Source organism: Pelophylax lessonae (assembly GCF_965119305.1).
Source record: "Pelophylax lessonae genome assembly, chromosome: 8".
NCBI classification, from domain to species: Eukaryota; Metazoa; Chordata; class Amphibia; order Anura; family Ranidae; genus Pelophylax; species Pelophylax lessonae.
This window is the reverse complement of record NC_138775.1, coordinates 289,270,328-289,293,165: the sequence shown is the minus strand read 5'-3', so window position 1 is coordinate 289,293,165 and position 22,838 is coordinate 289,270,328.

Genomic DNA, 22,838 nt, shown 5'->3' with positions numbered 1-22,838 from the left:
GAGGGTACAGATGTAGAATTAGCCAGTGGAAAGCAAGCTTCAGAGGGCAGAAATGGGGGCATTAGCGGTAGGATGTTCGGAGCTCCTATACCCAGGGTGGGTACGGGGAAAAATCATGAGAGCAGCCTAAAAACATCAAAATTACGAGGCTTATATACCAATGCCAGAAGCCTGGCCAACAAGATGGGAGAGCTAGAGCTGCTGATGTTTGAGGAGGACTTAGATTTTGTGGGGATAACTGAGACTTGGTTTGACAGCTCTCATGACTGGATGGCGACCATTCAGGGGTATTCCCTTTATCGCAGAGATAGAGAGGGTAAAAAAGGGGGAGGGGTATGTTTGTATATTAAGAACAGTATACAGGTAAATATGAGGGATGATATTAATAATGGAGCTATGGACGAAGCAGAATCCCTATGGGTAGAACTTCAAAGGGAAGGCACGGTGGGGAAGGTAATATTGGGCGTATGCTATAGGCCCCCCAACCAGAGGGAGGAGGGTGAGGCGGACCTCATGTTACAGATAGGATTGGCAGCAAGGATGGGAAATGTCATTATAATGGGGGACTTTAATTATCCTGATATAGACTGGGCAGAAGGAACCGCGCATTCAGCCAAGGCTCGGCAGTTCCTAAATGTTTTGCAGGACAATTTCATGGGTCAGGTGGTGAATGCACCGACAAGAAACAATGCGGTACTTGACCTACTGATTACCAACAATACAGACCTGCTCACGGATATAGAAATACGGGACAACTTAGGGAACAGTGACCATAGGTCAATTGGTTTCAGTATTAATTACAGTAATAGGAAACACAGGGGTAATATAAGGACACTGAATTTCAAAAGAGCCAATTTCCCTAAACTGCGCTCGCTGCTAGAAAATATCAAATGGGATAGAACCCTGGGAACAAAGAACACGGAGGAAAAATGGGAGTGCTTCAAGAGCATACTTAACAAGGGGGTGGGCCAGTGCATTCCACAGGGAAATAAATTTAAAAGAGCAAAACTAAACCCTGGGTGGCTAAACTCCAACATAAAAATGTATATTAGAGCTAAAGAAAAGGCCTTCAAAAAATACAAGACTGAGGGGTCATTGGCAGCATTTAAGCACTACAAAGAGTGTAATAAGAAATGTAAAGATGAAATCAGGGCGGCTAAAATAGAACACGAGAGACATATAGCAGAGGAGAGTAAAAAGAACCCCAAGAAGTTCTTTAAGTATATAAACAGTAAGAAAGCGAGGCCAGAACACATTGGCCCCATAAAAGATGATAAAGGAAAAATGGCCACTGAGGACAGAGAAAAGGCGGAAGTGTTAAATAATTTCTTTTCTTCAGTCTTCACAAAGGAATCGGGGGGCTACACTAACCCAGCTTGTAAGGCCGAACTAAATAATACACCTCAGGAAGTGCCGCCATGGCTAACAGAGGATAGACTTAGAGCTAAACTAGAGAAACTTAACATAAATAAATCCCCGGGACCGGATGGCTTGCACCCAAGGGTTCTTAATGAGCTCAGCCAGGTGATTGCCAGACCATTATTCTTGATCTTTAAGGATAGTTTACAGACAGGTATGGTGCCAGCTGATTGGAAAAAAGCCAACGTGGTACCAATATTTAAAAAGGGGCCGAGATATATCCCGGGTAACTATAGGCCGGTCAGCCTAACATCTGTAGTCTGTAAAATTTTGGAGGGGATGATAAGGGACCACATACAAGACTTTAGTAATGAAAACGGTTTTATCGTTCATGCCAAACCAATCTATTAACCTTCTACGATGAAGTGAGCTGCCACTTAGATAAAGGTAAGCCTGTGGATGTGGTGTATCTGGACTTTGCAAAGGCCTTTGACACCGTTCCCCACAAACGCTTACTGTACAAACTAAGGAAGGTAGGTATGGATCATAAGGTGAGTACCTGGATAGAGAACTGGCTCCAGGGGAGAGTCCAGTGGGTGGTGATTAATGGGGAGTACTCTGAGTGGGCGGGTGTGGAAAGTGGGGTCCCCCAGGGTTCTGTCCTGGGACCAATCCTGTTTAATTTATTCATAAATGATCTAGAGGAGGGGATATCTAGTACAATCTCAGTATTTGCAGATGATACTAAATTAGGCATGCCGATATCTTCTATGCAGGATGTGGAAATCTTGCAAGCAGACCTGAACAAAATAACGGGGTGGGCAACTACATGGCAGATGAGATTTAATGTAGAAAAATGTAAAGTAATGCACTTGGGGGCCAGTAACCAGAAAGCAAGCTACTCACTAGGGGGGGAACCTCTGGGTGAGTCTAGGATGGAAAGGGACCTGGGGATACTGGTAGACAACAGGCTTGGAAGTGGCATGCAATGCCAAGCCGCTGCAAGCAAAGCCAACAGAATACTGGGATGTATAAAAAAGGGGATTCACTCCAGAAATAAAGAGATTATTCTTCCACTCTACAAAACTCTGGTCCGGCCACATCTGGAGTATGCTGTCCAGTTCTGGGCACCGGTCCTCAGGAAGGATGTGCTGGAACTGGAGAAAGTCCAGAGAAGGGCAACAAAAATAATTAGGGGAATGGAGGACATCAGCTATGAGGAAAGACTACAAGCACTGAACTTATTCTCTCTGGAGAAGAGACGATTGAGGGGGGATATGATATCAATGTACAAATACTGTACTGGCGACCCTAGCATAAGGAACAAACTATTCAGAGTAAGGGAATACAATAAGACACGTGGCCACTCACTAAAACTTGAGGAAAGGCGGTTTAACCTTAAAGTGCGTAAGGGGTTCTTCACTGTAAGAGTGGTAAGGATGTGGAATTCTCTTCCGCAAGCAGTCGTATCAGCGGGGAGCATTGATAGTTTCAAAAAACTATTGGATGGACACCTTAAAGACCACAACATACAGGGGTATACAATGTACGGTTAAAAGCAAACACACACACACATCATAGGTTGAACTGGATGGACTTGTGTCTTTTTTCAGCCTCACTAACTATGTAACTATGTAACTATGTAACTATGTAACTATGTAACCTCCTGTACCACTTTCAGGGGTGTGCCGCATTTAGCCACAAGTGGAGCCCTCTCAGCATCTTGGCTTTGGATAAGGTACGCGACACAATCTTAACAACCTACCATCTCCTTGTTCCCCTATTCCTCCAAACTCCTTGAATGTTTAGTATACAACTGACCGAACTACCGCCTCACTGAGATCAACCTTCTTGATCCCCTTCAGTCTGGATTTTGCCCTCAACACTCCACAACTCCACAACACTCCAAACTGCTCTCCTAAAACTCACAAATGATTTACTAATGGCTAAAACCATTGAACTCTATTCTGTACTCCCACTCCTGGACCTCTCTGATGCATTTATTATGGTTGACCACCCCCTCCTCTTCAAAAAACTCCACTCCTTTGGTACCAGTGACTGTACTCTTCATTGGTTCTTATCCTACCTATTTCATTGATCCTTTGGTGTTACATACAATTCTACTTCCTTCTCTCCTCTTCTTTTTTTGCACAGGGTCCCCCAAGGTTCTTTTCTTAGACCTCTGTTATTCTCCATCTACACCTCCTCCCTGGGTCAGCTGATAGCTTCCCATGGCTTTCAATACCATTTCTACCTTAATGACACCCCTCTATCTCTCTACCCCTCAACTCAATCCTTCAGTCTCCTAACACATCACTAATTTACTAACACTTTACTTTATGTACTGTACATATCAGCCTGGATGTCAAACAACTTCCTCAAACTCAATCTATCCAAAACCAAGCTCATATTTCTTCCCCCATGTGCCCCTTACCCTGACTCTTCTGTCAAGATTGATGGCACAACTATCAACCCATTCCCACATGCCAGGGTGCTAGGTGTAATCCTGAACCCTGAACCATCCTTTCAGCTCCACATCTAAACACTGTCCAAATCTTGCCACCTCAACCTCCGCAACATCTCCAAAATACGTCTCTTCCTAACCAATGAGACCACAAAGACTACTGCAACTCCCTCCTCATTGGATTACCTTTACCTTCAATTCATCGTGAATGCTGCTGCCAGAATCATCCACCTTACCAACCGCTCAGTGTCTGCTGCCCCTCTCTGCCAATCCCTTCATTGGATTCCGCTCACCCAACTAATTTAATTCAAAATAGTAACTATAACTTACAAAGTCATCTACAACTCTGCCCCCAGCTACATCACTAACCTAGTCTTAAACTACCAACCTAATCATTCTTTTCATTCCTCCCAAGACCTCCTGCTCTCTAGCTTCCTTGTCACTTCCTCCCATGCTCACCTCCAGGACTTCTCCAGAGCCTCTTCCATCCTCTAAAACTCCCTAACCCAACCTGTCTGACTGTTTTTTAATCTGTCTACTTTTAGGTGATCCCTGACAACCAGAAGCCTATCCTGCCCTCACCTAACAACTGTACTACAGCCATGAGAGTAAACAGGTAGATATTTGGTTTATATCGGGATATATAGCAACCCAGAGGCGTAACTAGAACCTTCAGGGCCCCGGTGCAAGAAACCATCAAGGACCCCCCGGACCCCTGGCCGGGGCCCTTCCCTTCAAGCCTGGGGCTCTTCCCACTGATCCTGGGGCCCTTTACTCTTGTTGCGGGGGCCTTTATTACGGTCCCACAGCTGGACCCTTTCACAATTCTGCAGTGGGCCCCCTTCCCGCCATCTTGGGGCCTCCCCACGGTGGTGGAATGTCAGGGCCCGATTGCAAGTGTTACCTTTGCGATCCTGGAAGTTCACCCACTGGTTTCAGTAGTTTTTATTTTTTGGTATTTTAATTGTATTATTTTTTATCATTTTATTTTATTTTTTTACAATGTCACTGACTATGACTCTGTCCATTCAGAAAAGGAAGGAGCTGGTAAATTACACATTTACTGACCCCTTCCTGGTTCTCTATTGTGACACATCCCCTGCAGCAGCCGGCAGGAGAGGGGAGGGAGCACAGGCGGGGGGGTGGCAGGGGAGCACACAGGGGCCCAGAGACAGCACAACACAAGTGAACTAGATAGGAGGAGTGGCGGGGACAGCATACAGAGAAACCAATCCAAGCTACAGGAGGAAAAAGGAGGACAGTGATTTCTCTACATGGTTTTGTCCCTATGCCCCCCCCCCCCCCTTGACGTTTTGTGACTTTTTGATGCTCTCTACCATTGCTGCTGTAAGTCCTTGGGGAAATGAGAAAAAAATAATTTTACCCCTTGCTGTATTTGGGATTTGATATTATTAACTATTGTGGCATATAATTACATATATGAATCTGTATGAATAAAAATATATTTCTTTGTGCGCAAAAATAATTTTTGTTATATTCAACAGAATGTGACACCCTCCATTTATGGTCTTGAGGAAGCTATGTGCTATAGCGAAACGCATTGACCAGCGAAGGAGACCCAATATACAGACACCTTCATTGGTTCATACAACCTGTAATATATTACTATCCAGGAGGGGGTATATAGGGGTCACACTTCCAAACTACAAATGTCATATGCATTGTTTTTAAGTTGTTTGTTTTCTGAAAGCTTTTTAAAGATGTGTACAAATAAACTTTTTTGATATTTTTATAAATTGAGTCTTGGTTTCATGTAATGTGCCTGTAAAGTCCACCAGTCCTAAGACTTGTTCTTGCATTTTTATTTGTTTTCACTTTTGGGATGTAGCATGGGTAGAGGTCACCCTTTGTTTTTCCTGTATAATAATAATAACAGTGGAGCAAATTGCACATCTGGGACCTCGTGGGCTTCCCAGGGTGATATTCCTATTTGAAGACAGGTTGGGCTCAAACAACCATGGTAACCCCATTGAGTTTAGAGTACTCCTTGGCATCCTGAAGTTACAAGTTAAAATTTGCCTTTTGGGATAGAGATAAGCTTTCACATCGACCTCCATGAACCACTTTCACAACGGAGACATTGGCCCCTCTACCATCATCGTCTTATCTCACAGGGTCTGTAGATGCTGCTTTACCTTAAAGGAGGCCTGGTGGGTTACAGTCAGCTGTTTTATCTGCTGGGTGATATGGTGGTTTGTCTCTTGCTGATTAACCTTTGCCATTGTAACACTGGGCATTGTTACTGATTTTCAAAACTTTATTTGTCCACAAGATGGCAGTGTTAACTAGTTTGTCTAACTGTGACTGGAATACAATTGCCAGGGGCAGCCTGGGAGGTCTAGTCCTAAAGGAGGATCCTATCTACAGCTGTCCTGGGACCACGACTACAAGGCCCATAAGCACCTGGAGGTAGGAAGGCCAGGAAGGAGCCGGGGTAGTTGGGGAAGGGCGCCAACCAGGAAGGAGTGAGAGAGTTGTGCTGTTTCAAGCTGTGCTGTACTGTGCCAAGCCAAGCTGTGCCAGGCCGAACTATACCAAGATGTGCAGAGCCAGAGATAGAGAGCGGACTGCTGTGCTGGATGCTGAGACCAGGAGATTATTGGAGTGCCAGCTTCTACCAACCAGAATCGCTGTTCAAGTCAACATTTCATCTGCTGCCACTGCTGTTTCACTGTTAAAGGGGTTCCCCCACCATACAGAACAATTGCTGTTATTTGAGGACTGTTGCAGAGGGATCCAGTGAGGGGGTCTCTGACCTGCATTGTAGTTATAACTAACTGTTAACCCGTGCCTTCAGACTAAACCAGATAACAAATCACTCCCATCCACAGGCACTTTGCTATAAGAGACCTATCACGACTGCTGCCTTATTCATTATCAGGCAGCAGCCATCAAAGCCAAATACAGGACCCTAAGCCATTGATATCCCAGAACGTTCACTCTGCTTCACTCTCCATGTACCCCCCCCTCCCTGATATCTCATATCTTAAACTTTATACCCCCAAATTCCCCTTTGAACCTTCTTTTTTTTCTGTCTGGCTGCACCAAGGAGCTTTCCTACCTACTAGACCAAACTTTACACCAGACTTCCATTGAACACCACCCCTTTGAGTCATCTTCACCTTTCTGCATGCCAACATCAGTGACAGTTGGTGGGAAAGGCTGTGTATCCAGTGCTCCGGCCGTGTGTCTCCTCCCTCCTCCTTGGCCAATAACATTGGCCAATCAGGAAAGTTCTCTCACGACCAGCTTCCTGATTGGCTGGGAGGAATATCAGTGTGACAATAGCTAAAATTCATTCGCTATTGTCACACAACTGGGTGGGCTTGGGGCACAGTGCTCTACGCCCTGAGCCCACCCTTTTTGGAAGCCTTTTAGGGCCTCTGGCTCTAAACATGTGCTTCAAAAAAAAAAAATCCCCCATTAGAATCCATGCGTCCGGCGCCCTGCATGTAGATTAGGGCGCCAGATGCATGGATGGGGGAGCTGCCACTGCCCAACATTTAAAGGGCCCCAACATTGCCAGCAGAAGCTCACTATAAAGACTGGACCACATTTAACTGAGAGCAGTACCAGAGTGTTGTCATTGAGTTTGAATTTTCAAGGGCTAAATCTAGCCCCTTGATCTGAGAGCCCTTAAGTGACTTAGAGTGTTTTATCTTTTTTTAACCCTTCTCAATTGAGGAGAAACCTCTCATTCAGAGAGCTACTGTTTACTGCAGTTTGACCCTAAAAGGTAAGCCTGTTTATTGCATTGTGTTTGTTTTTTTGGTGTTTATGTGCATTGACGCTAATGTACCAATCTGCTTTGTTATATTGTAATATTAATCTGCTAATACAGTCTGCTTGTGTTCTTAAATAAATAGCGGGTGAAATCTATGTACATCTCCTGGAAGTTCCCAAACAAGGCAACAAAATGTTGTCAGTTGGGATGAGGCCTCGCCTAGCTCTAAAGTGAGCAGAGGACCCAAAATTACCAGCAGCCCCTGCAGGGGTAGCGCTACATCTTTATGAGCTGTTTTAGATGCTCCTCCATATTGTATAATGATGTATCTGCCTCATTAACCTGCTGCCCAATTTTTAGCATCAAGTTGTAAGGGGGACAGGCTCAGAGATTGAGTGAGCGAGATAGAGAGCCTATAGCAGAAGTCACCTCAGATATAATAAGGCCTGTGGACAACTGTGAGGTCTGGCTACCAAATAGGATCTAGAACTTAAAGCTTTAGCCCACTCAAATTTCTACAAAGCCTCCAGGCTCCAGAAAACAGAATCAGACTTATTAGGTCTTGAGAAAACAATGAAGTTTGCTTTCTTCAAAGCAGACACAAATCCTGGATCCCCTCGCCATATGTAAAGTGTACAGCTTGTACAGCTTGTATAACAGTTTAAATTTCCTGTCCCCTCAAAATAACTTAACACACAGCCATTAATGTCTAAACCACTGGCAACAAAAGTGAGTACACCCCTAAGTCAAAATGTCCAAATTGGACCCAATTAGCCATTTTACCTCCCCGGTGTCATGTGACTCGTTAGTGTTACAAGCTCTCAGGTGTGAATGGGGAGCAGGTCCGTTCAACGTGGCGCCTCAAAGAACTCTCTGAGGATCTGAAAAAATAATTGTTGCTCTACATAAAGATAGCCTATTCTATCAGAAGATTGCCAAGACCCTAAAACTGAGCTGCAGCAAGGTGGCCAAGACCATACAGCGGTTTAACAGGACAGGTTCCACTCAGAACAGGCCTCGCCATGGTCGACCAAAGAAGTTGAGTGCACATGCTCAGCATTCTATCCAGAGGTTTTCTTTGGGAAATAGATGTATGAGTGCTGCCAGCAATGCTGCAGAGGTTGAAGGGGTGGGGGGTCAGCCTGTCAGTGCTCAGACCATACGCCGCACACTGCATCAAATTGGTCTGCATGGCTGTCGTGCCAGAAGGAAGCCTCTTCTAAAGATGATGCACAAGAAAGCCCGCAAACAATTTGCTAAAGACTAAGGACATAGAATAATGGAACCATGTCCTATGGTCTGATGAGACCAAGATAAACTTATTTGATTCAGATGGTGTCAAGTGTGTGTGGCAGCAACCAGGTGAGGAGTACAAAGACAAGTGTGTCTTGCCTACATTCAAGCATGGTGGTGGGAGTGTCATGGTCTGGGCCTGCATTGAGGGAACACACCTCCAAGATGACCACTGCCTTGCTAAAGAAGCTGAGGGTAAGGGTGATGGACTGGCCAAGCATGTCTCCAGACCTAAACCTTATTGAGAATCTGTGGGGCATCCTTAAATGGAAAGTGAAAGAGCGCAAGGTCTCTAACATCCACCAGCTCTGTGATGTCGTCATGGAGGAATGGAAGAGGACTCCAGTAGCAACCTGTGAAGCTCTGGTGAACTCAATGCCCAAGAGGGTTAAGGCAGTGCTGGAAAATAATGGTGGCCACACAAAATATTGACACTTTGGGCCCAATTTGGACATTTTCACTTAGGGGTGTACTCACTTTTGTTGCCATCGGTTTAGACATCAATGGCTGTGTGTTATTTTGAGGGGACAGCAAATTTACACTGTTATACAAGCTGTACACTCACTACTTTACATTGTAGCAAAGTGTCATTTCTTCAGTGTTGTCACATGAAAAGATAGAATAAAATATTTACAAAAATGTGAGGGGTGTACTTACTTTTGTGAGATGCTGTATCTGTGATATATCCAGCTGGTGATCGCTGCAGCACCCATAACAGATGTGCCTATATCCAGGAACGTGTGCGATGGGAATATGAACTAGACTGTGTAATCGCACGATTTCCTGCACCTCCATTAAAAATGCAGTGCTGTCAGTAGACTGGCAGGGGTGCCGTTAATTCTTCTCGGCAAATTTGTTTATTATTTTTTAAATATGCCAAAGATTGACACAAATTGAGTACATACAAGGATGGTGCTACAATATTCAAACAGCAATAAAGCTAATTGTATCGATTTATGAACAGGATGAGCACATAATGTACTCATGTAAAAATGTAACGAGTAGAGCAACGAATAAACCGATAACGTATTACATCGAAAGCATTTAAAAATTACATCAGAAGGAAAAAAGTAAGCTTGTGACTATTGGTTCATTTTGCAAGAGCAGTAATTAGGAGATCAATCCAATAGATATATTATAAAAACAGAAGAGATAATGTGTGTATAAAGATGTCTTTGATAACGCCCATTAAGGCGGGCGAAACGCGTCGACGCACTTCCGGGCAGCGGAGCTTTTGCAGCGTCATTTCCTGTTAACCACCGTGGAACGCACGCCGGCAGCGACACGGAAATTGGAGGATTGACTGTGCTAGGCTGTTTAATGCTGTTCATTGCCGATTTTTTAAAGATACATTGTGAGTACTATTCTTACCATTCTGTTTTAAATAAATATTACGGGCTTCACTATGTACGGCTTCTCTCTTTATATTTGAAACACACATGGGAGAGAGAGAGGAGACGAATTATTAAGGAGCCAGTCTATGAGGTGCTTGTCATCCATCCATCCGTTTGAGGGATATCTCATATGCTAGGGTAGCTGCATTGATCCTGTGATCCGATCAAGGAACATTATACATGTTCAAGGCTCATTTTTACCCAAAATCTGGTGAGTGCATCCCCATTGGGGGCCTTTTTCCTGAAGAGCACTTGGGCACTTTTATGGATTCGAGCACCTGTTTGGCACTTTAGTTTTGTGTTGAAGAAGCATTTTTTGGACTGCACCTTAACAAATCACTTTGCACTTTAATGGTTATATTATGGACACTTAATCTTAGCACTTTAGTATTTATTATATATGTATTGTTTATATATACACTTTTTGGTTGTACCAATTTTTTAGAGCATCAATGTTTTAGGGCACCAATTAATTATTGTAGCACATTTATATATATTTATAATTCATTTACATTTTGTCACCTGTTAGCGCTGTCTATTTATGCCTTTAGTTTTTTCTGGTATTTCACCTAGTGAGCAGCAGCTTCAGGTTTTATACATTGTTTATATTTTATTTTTTCACCAAAATATACATCACAGCGCGGAAAATAAGTTATTGTTTTACATGGACCTGATCAGATGCTCCATGTACCCTTATGGAGCAGCAGATGTCTCTCTGCTGACATCCGCTGCTATCCGATCCGATGTGGTTCATGAAATCCAGACGGATGGAAACCCTGTTTTCCATCCGTCTGGAGGATCAGATCGGATGAAAATGGCCAGGCGGTCCGTTATCATACGATCTTCCATAGAGGAGAGCGGGGATCTGACAACTCCGTCTATGCAAAGTATGTGGAGACGGAGCTGTCATCTGCCTGCTCAGAGGGGACCGGCAGGTCGATCCCGCTGAGCAAAACGGGGACTGTATGAAAGGACTCTAACAAGCTGCCAGAAATGTATGCTTCTGAGAAATATTTTCCCTTTCTATCACTTTTGTTACAGCCTGTAATAACAAAATGATGAAACAAACCTGGTTTTGTTTCATTCAGGGGCAGACTGGAAACTTTCGGCCCAGGGGGCAAGTACAAACCAGAGGCCCATGGTGGAGCGACTCGACCCCCCCCCTCCCACTCTCCCTCGTTCTGGCCTCCTCCTGACCCCCATTCCAGGCTGAAGCTCCGCTCCAGGTATTCTCTACTCATCGGCTGAATCCAGGTTCCCAACCTGGCCAGCAGGGGGCGTTTGGGGGGAGCTGGGACAGCTCGGTTGGGGCTTGCCAAGGGAGGAGAGTCTCCAGTGGGGCATGGAACTGGCCTCTGCTCAGACACAGTTTACACCATCCCAGGGCCGTAGATTTATTTATTTTTCCTGGGGGGGGGGTTCAGCCTTGAGTAACCAGAGAACAATAATTAGCACATCTTCAACGCTGTGACAAATTGTGGTGTGTGTATATACAGTATATACAGCGCCCCCCCAGCAGGCACTTCTGTTTGTGAAGCAAATAGTAAACATGGGTTCAATGTCAGCCGGGCCCTGCCTGTCAGCCTCGTGAATAAGGCTGCATTCACACTTGAGCGTAGCGTTTTACCGCATTTTTTACCGTGATTTTTACCGCGATTTTTTCAGGCGTTTTTGGAGGCAGGCATTGACATCTATCAAAAACGCAGCCCAAAAAGAAGATCATGTACTTTTTCCAGCTACAGGCGTTTTGCAAAACGCTCAGATGTGAACAGGGGCCATTTAAATGAATGGGGTTTTACTTGTTGGACGTTTTGGAACGTTTTTTTTGAGCGTTTTTTGGAGCTGAAAAACACTCAAAAACGCCCAGGTGTGAATGGAGCCTTAGACAGGTGGTCTTCCTAGTAGCAGTGTGGCTCCTGCAGCTGATAGGCTACACTAGCCTAGCTGCTATGAAATTGACCGATGTTCTGGGGGGTTTGGACCCCCCTGACCCCCCCCCCCCTTATCTACGCCTCTGCCCCATCCATGCTGGGGGGGGGGGGGAGGCCTGTGCTCTGTCCTTGTCTTCATCCCGTACTCAGTAAGTCAGCGGTGGGGACTTTTTACTTCTCTTCACCAGGAATCCTTTAGGCATGTCTGTGGCAGAAGCAGTGCAGCCTTTTTACAGGCTATCAGAGCGACCCATGGGGAAATTGCCCCCCCTGCCCCCTGGCCCAGTCCTCCCCTGGTTACATTATTATTATTACAGTCCAAGCACCTTCTTCATAATGACAACCACAGATCTGTCATAACACTTCTTTATTAATATAGCTATAAATAAGATTGATCAGCATAAATATCGGGTGCCATGTCCTGACATGTTCACACTTTTTCAAACAGATGCACGGTATGAATCATAAAAAATAAAATCATCTTGTAAAAAATAAATTAGAACACATTTGCTAATTAACAGGTTCATTAGGGAGCTTTGTAATAAGTGAGTATTGTGTTACAATGACTGTGCCTATACCTGCAGCACATTCCATTAGATTGCATTAGTTGGTATAACTGGGTAAAATAAATGAGGTTCCTTGTTTAAAGGGTTAGTTCACCTTTAAGGAAAATTGCCAAAAGCATAGAACTTCCTCAGTACATGAATATGCAGGGCTCTATAATGTAAAAGAATGCTAATATTGTAGGTTGCTCATTCCATTGCCCTCCCCTTTCTGTCCTGTAGATGGCAGGACATACCAAGTGTTAGATCAGGGTTTCTCAAACTTGTTTCCAGTCAAAAATTTTGCACCCCATTCTAAAATGTAAAAAACAAAATTAATAGTTTTATGAATTGCAACAGCATCCATAAACATAGGACACCGACATTAAAGGGGATTTATTTTTTTTAAATCAAATACACTTTTGCACATTGGTACTGGCCAGGGCTTTTTTTCTCAGAGAATAGGTGCAGAAACTCCCCCCTTCTGAGTCACTCCTTGTCTCCACCCCCTACCCTCCTCTGAGCACCATCCCTTGGTTCTACCCTCTACCCACCTCTGAGCACCATCCCTTGGTTCCACCCCTACCCAGCTCTGATCACCATGCCTTGCCCCCCCCTGCCCACCTCTGAGCACCATCACTTGGTTCCACCCCCTACCCACCTCCCTTGGTTCCACCCCCTACCCACCTCTGAGCACCATCCCTTGGTTTCACCCACTACCCACCTATGAGCACCGTCCCTTGGTTCCACCCCCTACCCACCTCTGCGCACCATCCCTTGGTTCCACCCCCTACCCTCCTCTGAGCACCATCACTTGGTTCCACCCCCTACCCATCTCTGCGCACCATCCCTTGGTTCCACCCCTACCCACCTCTTAGCACCATCCCTTGTTTCCACCCCTACCCAGCTCTGATCACCATGCCTTGGCCCCCCCTGCCCACCTCGGAGCACCATCACTTGGTTCCACCCCCTATCCACCTCTGAGCACCATCCCTTGGTTCCACCCCCTAACCACCTCTGAGCACCATCCCTTGGTTCCACCCCCTAACCACCTCTGAGCACCATCCCTTGGTTTCACCCCCTACCCACCTATGAGCACCGTCCCTTGGTTCCACCCCCTACCCACCTCTGCGCACCATCCCTTGGTTCCACCCCCTACCCTCCTCTGAGCACCATCACTTGGTTCCACCCCCTACCCTCTTCTGAGCACCATCACTTGGTTCCACCCCCTACCCACCTCTGAGCACCATCCCTTGGTTCCACCCCTACCCACCTCTGAGCACCATCCCTTGGTTCCACCCCTACCCACCTCTGAGCACCGTTCCTTGGTTCCACCCCCTGCAAACCTCTGAGCACCATCCCCTGGTTCCACCCCCTACCCTCCTCTGAGCATCATCCCTTGGTTCTACCCCCTACACAGCTCTGAGCACCATCCCTTGGTTCCACCCCCTACCCACCTCTGAGCACCATCAATTGGTTCCAGCCACTACCCACCTATGAGCACCATCCCTTGGTTCCATCCCTTACCCACCTCCCAGTACCCCCCTTTTATAGAATAAAGAACCAAGTTTTATTTTGTGGTGCCATGTAATTTTATTGTATGTGTTAATGATAACAAGAAAAGCAGTAAAACAGATCCTCTGCAGCCAGCAACAATAGATCCCCCCTAGCGACAATAGATCCCTATGCAACAAACGATCCCACCCCAGCAATAATAGGTCCCCAAGCAATAATAAATACCCTCAGCAACAATAGATACCCCCAGCAACAATAGATTCCCCAAGCAAAAATAGGTCCCCAAGCAATAATAGATACCCTCAGCAACAATAGATACCTCCAGCATCAAAAGATTCCCCAGCAATAGACCCTCCAGCATACCCCATTACCCATTACATATAGTCAGTGCTAGAGGTGCTGGAACTGCGTTTCCCCGCATTCCTGCTGAAAAAAAGCCCTGGTGCTGACTAATATTGTTTTTTTCCCCCTTTATTTCTCTGCCCCTCACAGCTTACATGACCATAGTGCTGACAGAGGGGTTAGGGTGGAGGGGGGTCAATATATACTCCTTTTTAACCAATCTTAGTGCAGTGACCAAGGTTGTAGTGCTGCACAATGAAAATCTGAGCCTTTGTGTATCAAAAAAAAGGCAGGTTGATCCACTTGCTAGCTTGTACACAATTTTGGGGCAATTTAGGGCAATTTTTAGGCATTTTGCCAAGGCACCCCTGAAGAACCCAGCAGGCTCCCCAGGCTGCCTGGGCACCTTGGTTGAAAAAGGCTGCATTTGATGCACAGCCCTGAAAATTTAGGAATGAACATTCTGCTTCACCCACACATGCGCAGTTTGCTCTCTGTGGCAGCTCAGCATTCTGTGAGAGTGAAAGCGAAGTGACCGCGAATGCGCAGGGTTTATATACAGTACTTAGGCTGTTAGTAACAGTGCCCTGGATTTCGATTGGAATGTGATGAGGCAATAGGCAGAGTACATCTGTACTAATATACATGAGTCTATTTCCACTACATAGAGTGACCTGAGAGGTAAAGTTCAGTGCACTTTCTGCTTAGTAAATATGTCCGGTGTGCCAGAATCCCGGCAGGGGTGACAGTACTGTTAACAGATCCACAATATGGCTTGATTATGGGTGATCCCCGTAGAACCAACTCATGACAGTATAACAGTTTAATTGCGCCTGTCCCCTTAAACATTCAGATTTCTCCAGAATATTCAGATTTGGCCGGCGGTCTTGGCTAGCCGATTGGTCTACGATCTAAGATTATATCTTCCAGTCTGTGAAAAGAAGAACAAAATAAGTATGAGAAAAAAATACCAGTACAAAAGTCTTCTGCAAAAACAGATTGGCATAAAAATAAAATAGAAGTCTAGAGGATATGTGCCCGTGTCACCAAGAAGACAGTGACAAGGGCAGGGCTTTTTTTCGGAACGCAGTTCCGGCACCTCCAGAACTGAATGTATGTAATGGCAAAGGGATGCTGGGTGTGCTGGAGGGTCTGTTGATGCTGGCTAATAGGCAATCTATTGTTGCTGGAGGGGATCTATTTTTGCAGAGAATGAGGGTCTATAGTTGCTGGGGAGGTCTTCTGTTGCTCATGGGGGATGTATTGTTACTGGGGGGGGGGGGGTCTTATATTGCTGGTGGGTCAGTTGTTGCTGGAAGGGATTTATTGTTGAGGGAGAGGTCTTTGCCGCTTGCTGCTGGAGGGTCTATTGATGCTGGCTACTGGGTAATCTAGTATTGCTGGAGGGGATCTATTTGCGCAGAGGATCTTTTGTTGCTGGGGAAGTCTGTTGTTGTTGGTGGGGTATCTATTGTTGCTGGGGTGGGTCTTATGTTGCAGGGCATCAATCATTGCTGGGAGGGATCTACTGTTGAGGGAGGGGTCTAATGTTGCTGGATGCTGGAGGGTCTATTGATGCTGGCTGTTGGAAGTCCATTGTTGCAGGGGTGGATCTATTGTCGCTGGAGTGTCCATTGTTTCTAGATCTATTATATTGCCTTTCTTGTTATTATTAATTCTCTAAAAGGGGTGGTACTGGGAGGTGGGCAGGGGGTGGAACAAAGGAATGGTGCTCGGAGGTGGGTAGGGGACGGAGTCAAGGGGTGACTCAGAAGGGAGGAGTTCCTGCACCTATTCTCTGAGAAAAAAAGCCCTGGACAAGGGCATAATGTTCTGTACATGCAGAGCTGGATAAGAAAAAGGTGAATGAGTAGAAATATTGCCTGACCATCACCCCATGATGGCTTTTTGGATGCTCCATTCCAATACTTTGGCCATTGATATGGATTTGGTCTCCCCTTGTGGCTCTAATAGCCTTCACTCTTCTGGGAAGACTTTCCACATGACTTTGGAGGGTGTCTGTGGGACTTTTTACCCATTTGTGAGGACAGGTCCTGATGTTGGATGACCTGGCCTGCAAACAGCATTCTAGTTCATCCCAAAGTCATTCAGTAGGGTTGAGGTCAGGGCTCTGTGCAAGACGCTTGAGTTCCTCCATACCCAACTGGTCAAACCATATCCTTATGGAGTTGGCTTTGTGCACAGGGGCACAGTCATGGTGGAGCAGAAAAGGGGTCTTCTGCAAACGGTTACCACAAGGTTGGAAGAGCACTATTGTCTACAATGTCTTTGTATGATGGAGTATTAACAGTACCTTCACTGGAAACACCTAAACTCCATCATTTGGTAGGGGGACCACATACTTTTTGCTATTAAGTAAAGTGCCACAGCAAGGCCACCAGTAGACGAGGTACAATGGCACACGTTCATCTTACAGGGGCTGGACTATTGAAGGTGTGGGAGAACTAAAGCCCAACTCCAGCAATTGTTTTTAGTTTTGCACAGGGTGGCCCAGATGTCCCAAGGGGCCCAGCCACCCAGGCCCCAACCAATGAGGCCGAGTTGTTGCTGCTGTAGTAACTAGCAAGTGCTAGAGCAGGGCAGCCAAAGAGTGAGCCAATGCAGCCAGTGGGATGTCTTTTTTCTGGTTTGGGATATCTCTTTGCTGGATTGGGATATCTCTTTGCTGGATTGGGATGTCTCTTTGCTGGATTGGGATGTATCTTTGCAGCATATGTGGGACCTTCTCTTTTCTGGATTGGGATGTCTCTTTGCTGGATTGGGCAATCGCTTTGCTGATTATATGGGGATGCCTCTTTGCTGGATTGGGCAATCGCTTTGCTGATTATATAGGGATGCCTCTTTGCTGGATTGGGCCATTGCTTTGCTGATTATATGGGGATGCCTCTTTGCTGGATTGGATTCATTTTCATATATTAACAGCTTGCCGACCGCCAACAGTAATATTACTGCAGGGGGTTGGCTCCCCTGGGTCCAGCGACGTAGACCTACATCACTGGACTCGTAGTGTTTAGACACAGCGGGAGTCCGGCCGGGGAGGAGTGGCTCTGATTGCCACCTTCCTACCCCAATCATCGGGAAAATGGCGAGAAGACCCGCCTGCTTATGTACAGTAAACAAAGCAGGCGGATCTTCTCAGTGACAGACAGGGAGAGATCAGCAGATCCAGCATAGCTGAACCTGCGATCTCTGTGTCTGTCACAGAACCCCCCACACGTCAGCAAGCATGAGGCTCACATTTAACCCCTTGATCACCCACGGTATTAACCTCTTCCCTGCCAGTGTCATTATTACAGTAACAGTGGATATTTTTAGCACTGATTACTGTAAAAATGTCATTGGTCCCCCAAAAATGTTAAAAATGTCAGTTAGGGGTCCGATCTGTCCACCGCAATGTCGCAGTCCCGCTAAAAATCGCAGATCTTGCATACTAGTAATAAAAAAAAAACAATAAAGATGACATAAATCTTTCCCGTAGTTAGTAACACGATAACTTTTGCGCAAAACAATCAAAATACGCTTATTGCTATTTTTTTTTACCAAAAATATGTGGCAAAAAAACAAATTGGCCTAAAATGTTAAAAAATTTGGATTTTTACATTTTTTTTTTTTTTGGGAATGTTATATAGCAGAATGTGAAAAAATTCAACCCTTTGATCACCCCAGGGTTAACCCCTTCCCTGCCAGTGCCATTATTAAAGTAACTGCATATTTTTAGCACTGATTACTGTAGTAATGTCACTGGTACCCCCAAAAGTGTCAAAAATGTCAGTTAGGGGTCCGATCTGTCTGCCGCAATGTCACAGTCCTGCTAAAAATCACTGATCGCCGCCATTACTAGTAAAAAATAAATAAAATTAAAATCAAAAATGACAAATCTTTCAACTAGTTTGTAGACGCGATAACTTTTGCGCAAACCAATCAAAATATGCTTATTGCTAATTTTTTTTTTTTTTTTTACCAAAAATATGTAGCAGAATACAAATTGGCCTAAAAGGATGAAAAAATTTTGGTTTTTAAATTTTTTTTTGGGGACTGTTATATAGCAGAATGTGAAAAATACTGTTTTTTTTTTTTCAAAAATTGTCGCTTTTTTTTTGTTTGTAGCGCGAAAATTAAAAATTACAGAGGTGATCAAATACCACCAAAAGAAAGCTCTATTTGTGGGAAAAGAAGGACGGAAAATTCGTGTAAGTACAGCGCAATTGTCTGTTAAAGTAACGCAGTGTCGAATCGCAAAATAGGGCCAGGTCAGAAAGGGGGCAAATCCTTCCGGGGATAAAGTGGTTAAAAAGTTGACGCACCGAAGGACTCGGTAGAATGGCCAGTGGGTGGATTCAGTGGGACGGCCATTGGAAGGGCCCTGGGGTGCTCAGACCTAAAGCTGTGTAAGGGGCCCAAAAATTTCCGATGGCTGCCCTGGTTCAGTGCATTTGTACAGCTGCAACCCTCCCAACTGTATAAATGGAAACACAATAATGGGTTAATGTCAGGGCTCTGTGCAGGCTGGAACAGCAAAGGGTCTTCCCCAAATTGTTACCGCAAGGGTGGAACAACACAATCGTCCACAATTGGGGGCTCAAGGGGCAGCTGCTTTGGGCCCCACAACAATGGCTGGGTCCGGGGAAGCTGCCCCTTTTGACCTGTGTTAAAGACAGCCCTGGTTGTAGCAATTGTCATTACTCTTCACCGGAATTGCTTTTATATTATTCCTGTGTCTCCAAACAGCCCCTTACACATAGACCGGGCCAAGTGCAGGCCATACACCTTGACAAGTCGTTTCATTTCCCAACAGGGAAGTTCAAAGTTTCAACTTTAGGATGAGCTGAGTCTTACCCTGTTTGTTGGCACTGTCAGTTCGTAACTTCGGACTCTCGTTCCAGCCTCTGGAAAGCTATAAGATGGAATCTCTCTTGAAACAAACGTATTAAAAAACCCAAATCTCGACAACTGTGGAATGAAAATGAACGAGGGTGAGCAAACAAAATAAATTGTATAAGGCAATAAAGAACAAACTAATAAAACCGGCAACATACACTATATTACCAAAAGTATTGGGACGCCTGCCTTTACACGCACATGAACTTTAATGGCATCCCAGTCTTAAGCCTCGTACTCACGCAACGATTATCGGCCGACCGATCGGCCGTCTTTTGTCCAGTGTTGTTTTGTTGGTTGGAATGTGCTCTAGACTGCACACGAATTTTCTCGGCCAACAAAAACCAACTTCAGAAGTGATGTCATGTTCTGGTTTACTTTCCGTGTGTTTTTTCTTCTCTGACCATGCCCAGTCTTGCTCATCTGATTTTTGTCTGCCGAAATCTGCGCTGACTGACGAACAATCGGCCGTTCTGTTGACGGCCAACAAAAATTTTATAGCCTGCACACCAGATTTTGTTCGGCCGAAAAGTCGGAGTCGGTTGTCGGAAGCATCATACTAACAAGCCGACAATCGGCCGATCGGACGTTGGCCGAAAATTCACGACCAACTATCGTTGCGTGTGTACAAGGCATTAGTCCGTAGGGTTCAATATTGAGTTGGCCCACCCTTTGCAGCTATAACAGCTTCAACTCTTCTGGGAAGGCTGTCCACAAGGTTTAGGAGTGTGTCTATGGGAATGTTTCACCATTCTTCCAGAAGCGCATTTGTGAGGTCAGGCACTGATGTGGACAAGAACGCCGGGGTCACAGTCTCCGCTCTAATTCATCACAAAGGTATTCTATTGGGTTGAGCTCAGGACTCTGTGCAGGCCAGTCATGTTCCTCCACCCCAAACTCACTCATCCATGTCTTTATGGACCTTGCTTTGTGCACTGGTCCAAATCATTTGGTGGAAGGGAGATTATGGTGTGGGGTTGTTTTTCATAATGGATGTCCTTCTGCTGTGCCAAGAAGACTTAAGCTGGTCATAGACAGCACACATTTTCCCAATTCCTACTGAATTATATGAAATGTCAGCCTTGGGATCACAATGTTGGCACTGATATATTGATCACATGGCTTTGTTAGAAAACAAAGACATATCTTTTTTTTTCCTTCAAGACAATTTTGCTTAAAGCGGTAGTATACTCATTTTTGTGACATTTACCTACAGGTAAGCCTATAATAAGGCCTATAATAAAACTTACCTGTAGGTAAAATTAATATCTCCTAAACCTGCACAGTTTAGGAGATATTTGCCCTGCATGCAGCCGTTGACGCTAGCGGCGCATGCCGGGCACTTGCCGGAAAATGACTCCCGCGCGCATACGCGGGAGTGACGTCATCGCGGCTTCGGCCACTCAGAGCGCCGGAGCCGCCAAACACAGAAGAGATGCCGAGGGAGCATGTCAGCTCCCACAGCGGTGTCTGGGGGTCCGTGTCCAGGGGCAGATTGGCAACTTTCGGCCCAGGGGGAAAGTACAAACCAGAGGTCCATGGTGCAGCGACTCAGCCCCCTCCCACTCTCCCTCTTCCCGTCGTCCTCCTGACCCCCATTGTAAGCCGAAGCTCTGCTCCAGATACTCTCTACTTACCGGCTGAATCTGGGTTCCTGACCTGGCCAGCAGGGGGTGGTTTGGGGGGAGCTGAGACAGCTTGGTTGGGGCTGCCCAGGGGAGAAGAGTCTCCAGTGGGGCATGGAACCAGTCTCTGCTCAGACACAGTTTAAACCATCCATGCTGGGGGGGGGGGGGGGTGGAGGCCTGCGCTCTGTCCTTGTCTTCAACCCACACTCAGTAGGTCAGTGGCAGAGACTTTCTATTTCTCTTCACCAGGAATCCTTTAGGCATGTCTGTGGCAGAAGCAGTGCAGCCTTTTTTGTGGGGCATCAAAGTGGCCCGGGGGGCAATTGCCCCCCTGCCCCCTGGCCCAGTCCTCCCCTGTCCGTGTCGGGGCTTCGTTTTAAGGTATTTCATAATGAGCTAGTATGCGATGCATACTAGCTCATTATGCCTTTGTCTTGCAGGTTTTTTCTTTTTCAGCATACAACTGCTTTAAGGAGTCGTCCATAAGGGGAAATGTAATGTTAATTTGAGACACAGAGGAAAATTGGTAAATTCACAGCGCAAATCAATTTTGTCCAAATCCCTAGACTTATCCCTAGAAGACATACTAAGTACACACTATAGGAAAATGCTCTACTAGAATGATTGACACTTACCAGAAATCCCCCTAATAGGATAATAGCCACCGCCACGGCCCCCAGCACAATGAGAGCGATAGCATATCCAGGGATAGATCCAGACATGCCAGCGTTGCCACCTCCAACATTTTGCGCTGGATGGAAGGAAAAATAGAAACAAAAAATTTGTGTAAAGATTTGAACAGAGACATTTCAGCCTTATAGTGAACCTAACCAAATCTAAAACCTCTCTGAGTTAACCACTTGCCGACCGCCCGCCGCATATATACTGCGGCAGGCTGGCTCGGCTGCGCGAATCGCCGGAAGCGCGCGCCCGCCCCCTTTAGCCAGCGGAAAGCTGACTCACGGGGCCGGGAGCCGCAATTCCAGGTACGGCGATTCGAGGGACCGCTCCTACTAGCCAGCGGTGATGCCGATCCACGAGGCCAGCGGCACCGATTGCCGCCGGGCACCCGCGATCGCTCCCCGCTGAGAGAGAAGGATGGTCAGTTCGCCCGCCCCCTTTAGCCAGCGGGAAAGCTGACTCACGGGGGCCAGCGGCCGCAATTACAGGTACGGCAATTCACGGGAGCGCTCCTACTAGGCAGGGGTGATGCCGATCCACAAGGCCAGCGGCACCGATTGTCGTTGTAAACACAGCTGACCGTTCTTCTCCCTGGAATGATTACAGAGTGCCTGTGATCCTTCTATATAGGATCACAGGTCTCTGTGGTCATTTCACAAGCCCAAACCCCATGCAGTTAGAAAACACTCCTCTAGGCACACACTTAACCCTTCGATCACCACTATGTTAACCCCTTCCTGACCAGTGTCATTTTGGTGGCGTTTGATCACCAGTGCGATTTTTATTTTTTGCGTTATAAACAAAATAAGAGCGACAATTGCACAGTCGTGCGATGCTGCATCCAAAAAAAAAATGTATGTCCTTTTTTTCCTACAAATAGAGCTCTCTTTTGCTGGTATTTGATCACCTGTGCCATTTTTATTTCTTGCGCTTTAAACAACATAAGAGCGACAATTTTGAAAAAAAAAAAAAAAACGACTTTCTGCTATATAACATTATAAAAGCATTATAACATTATTAAAAAAAAAAAAAAAATGTCATCGTT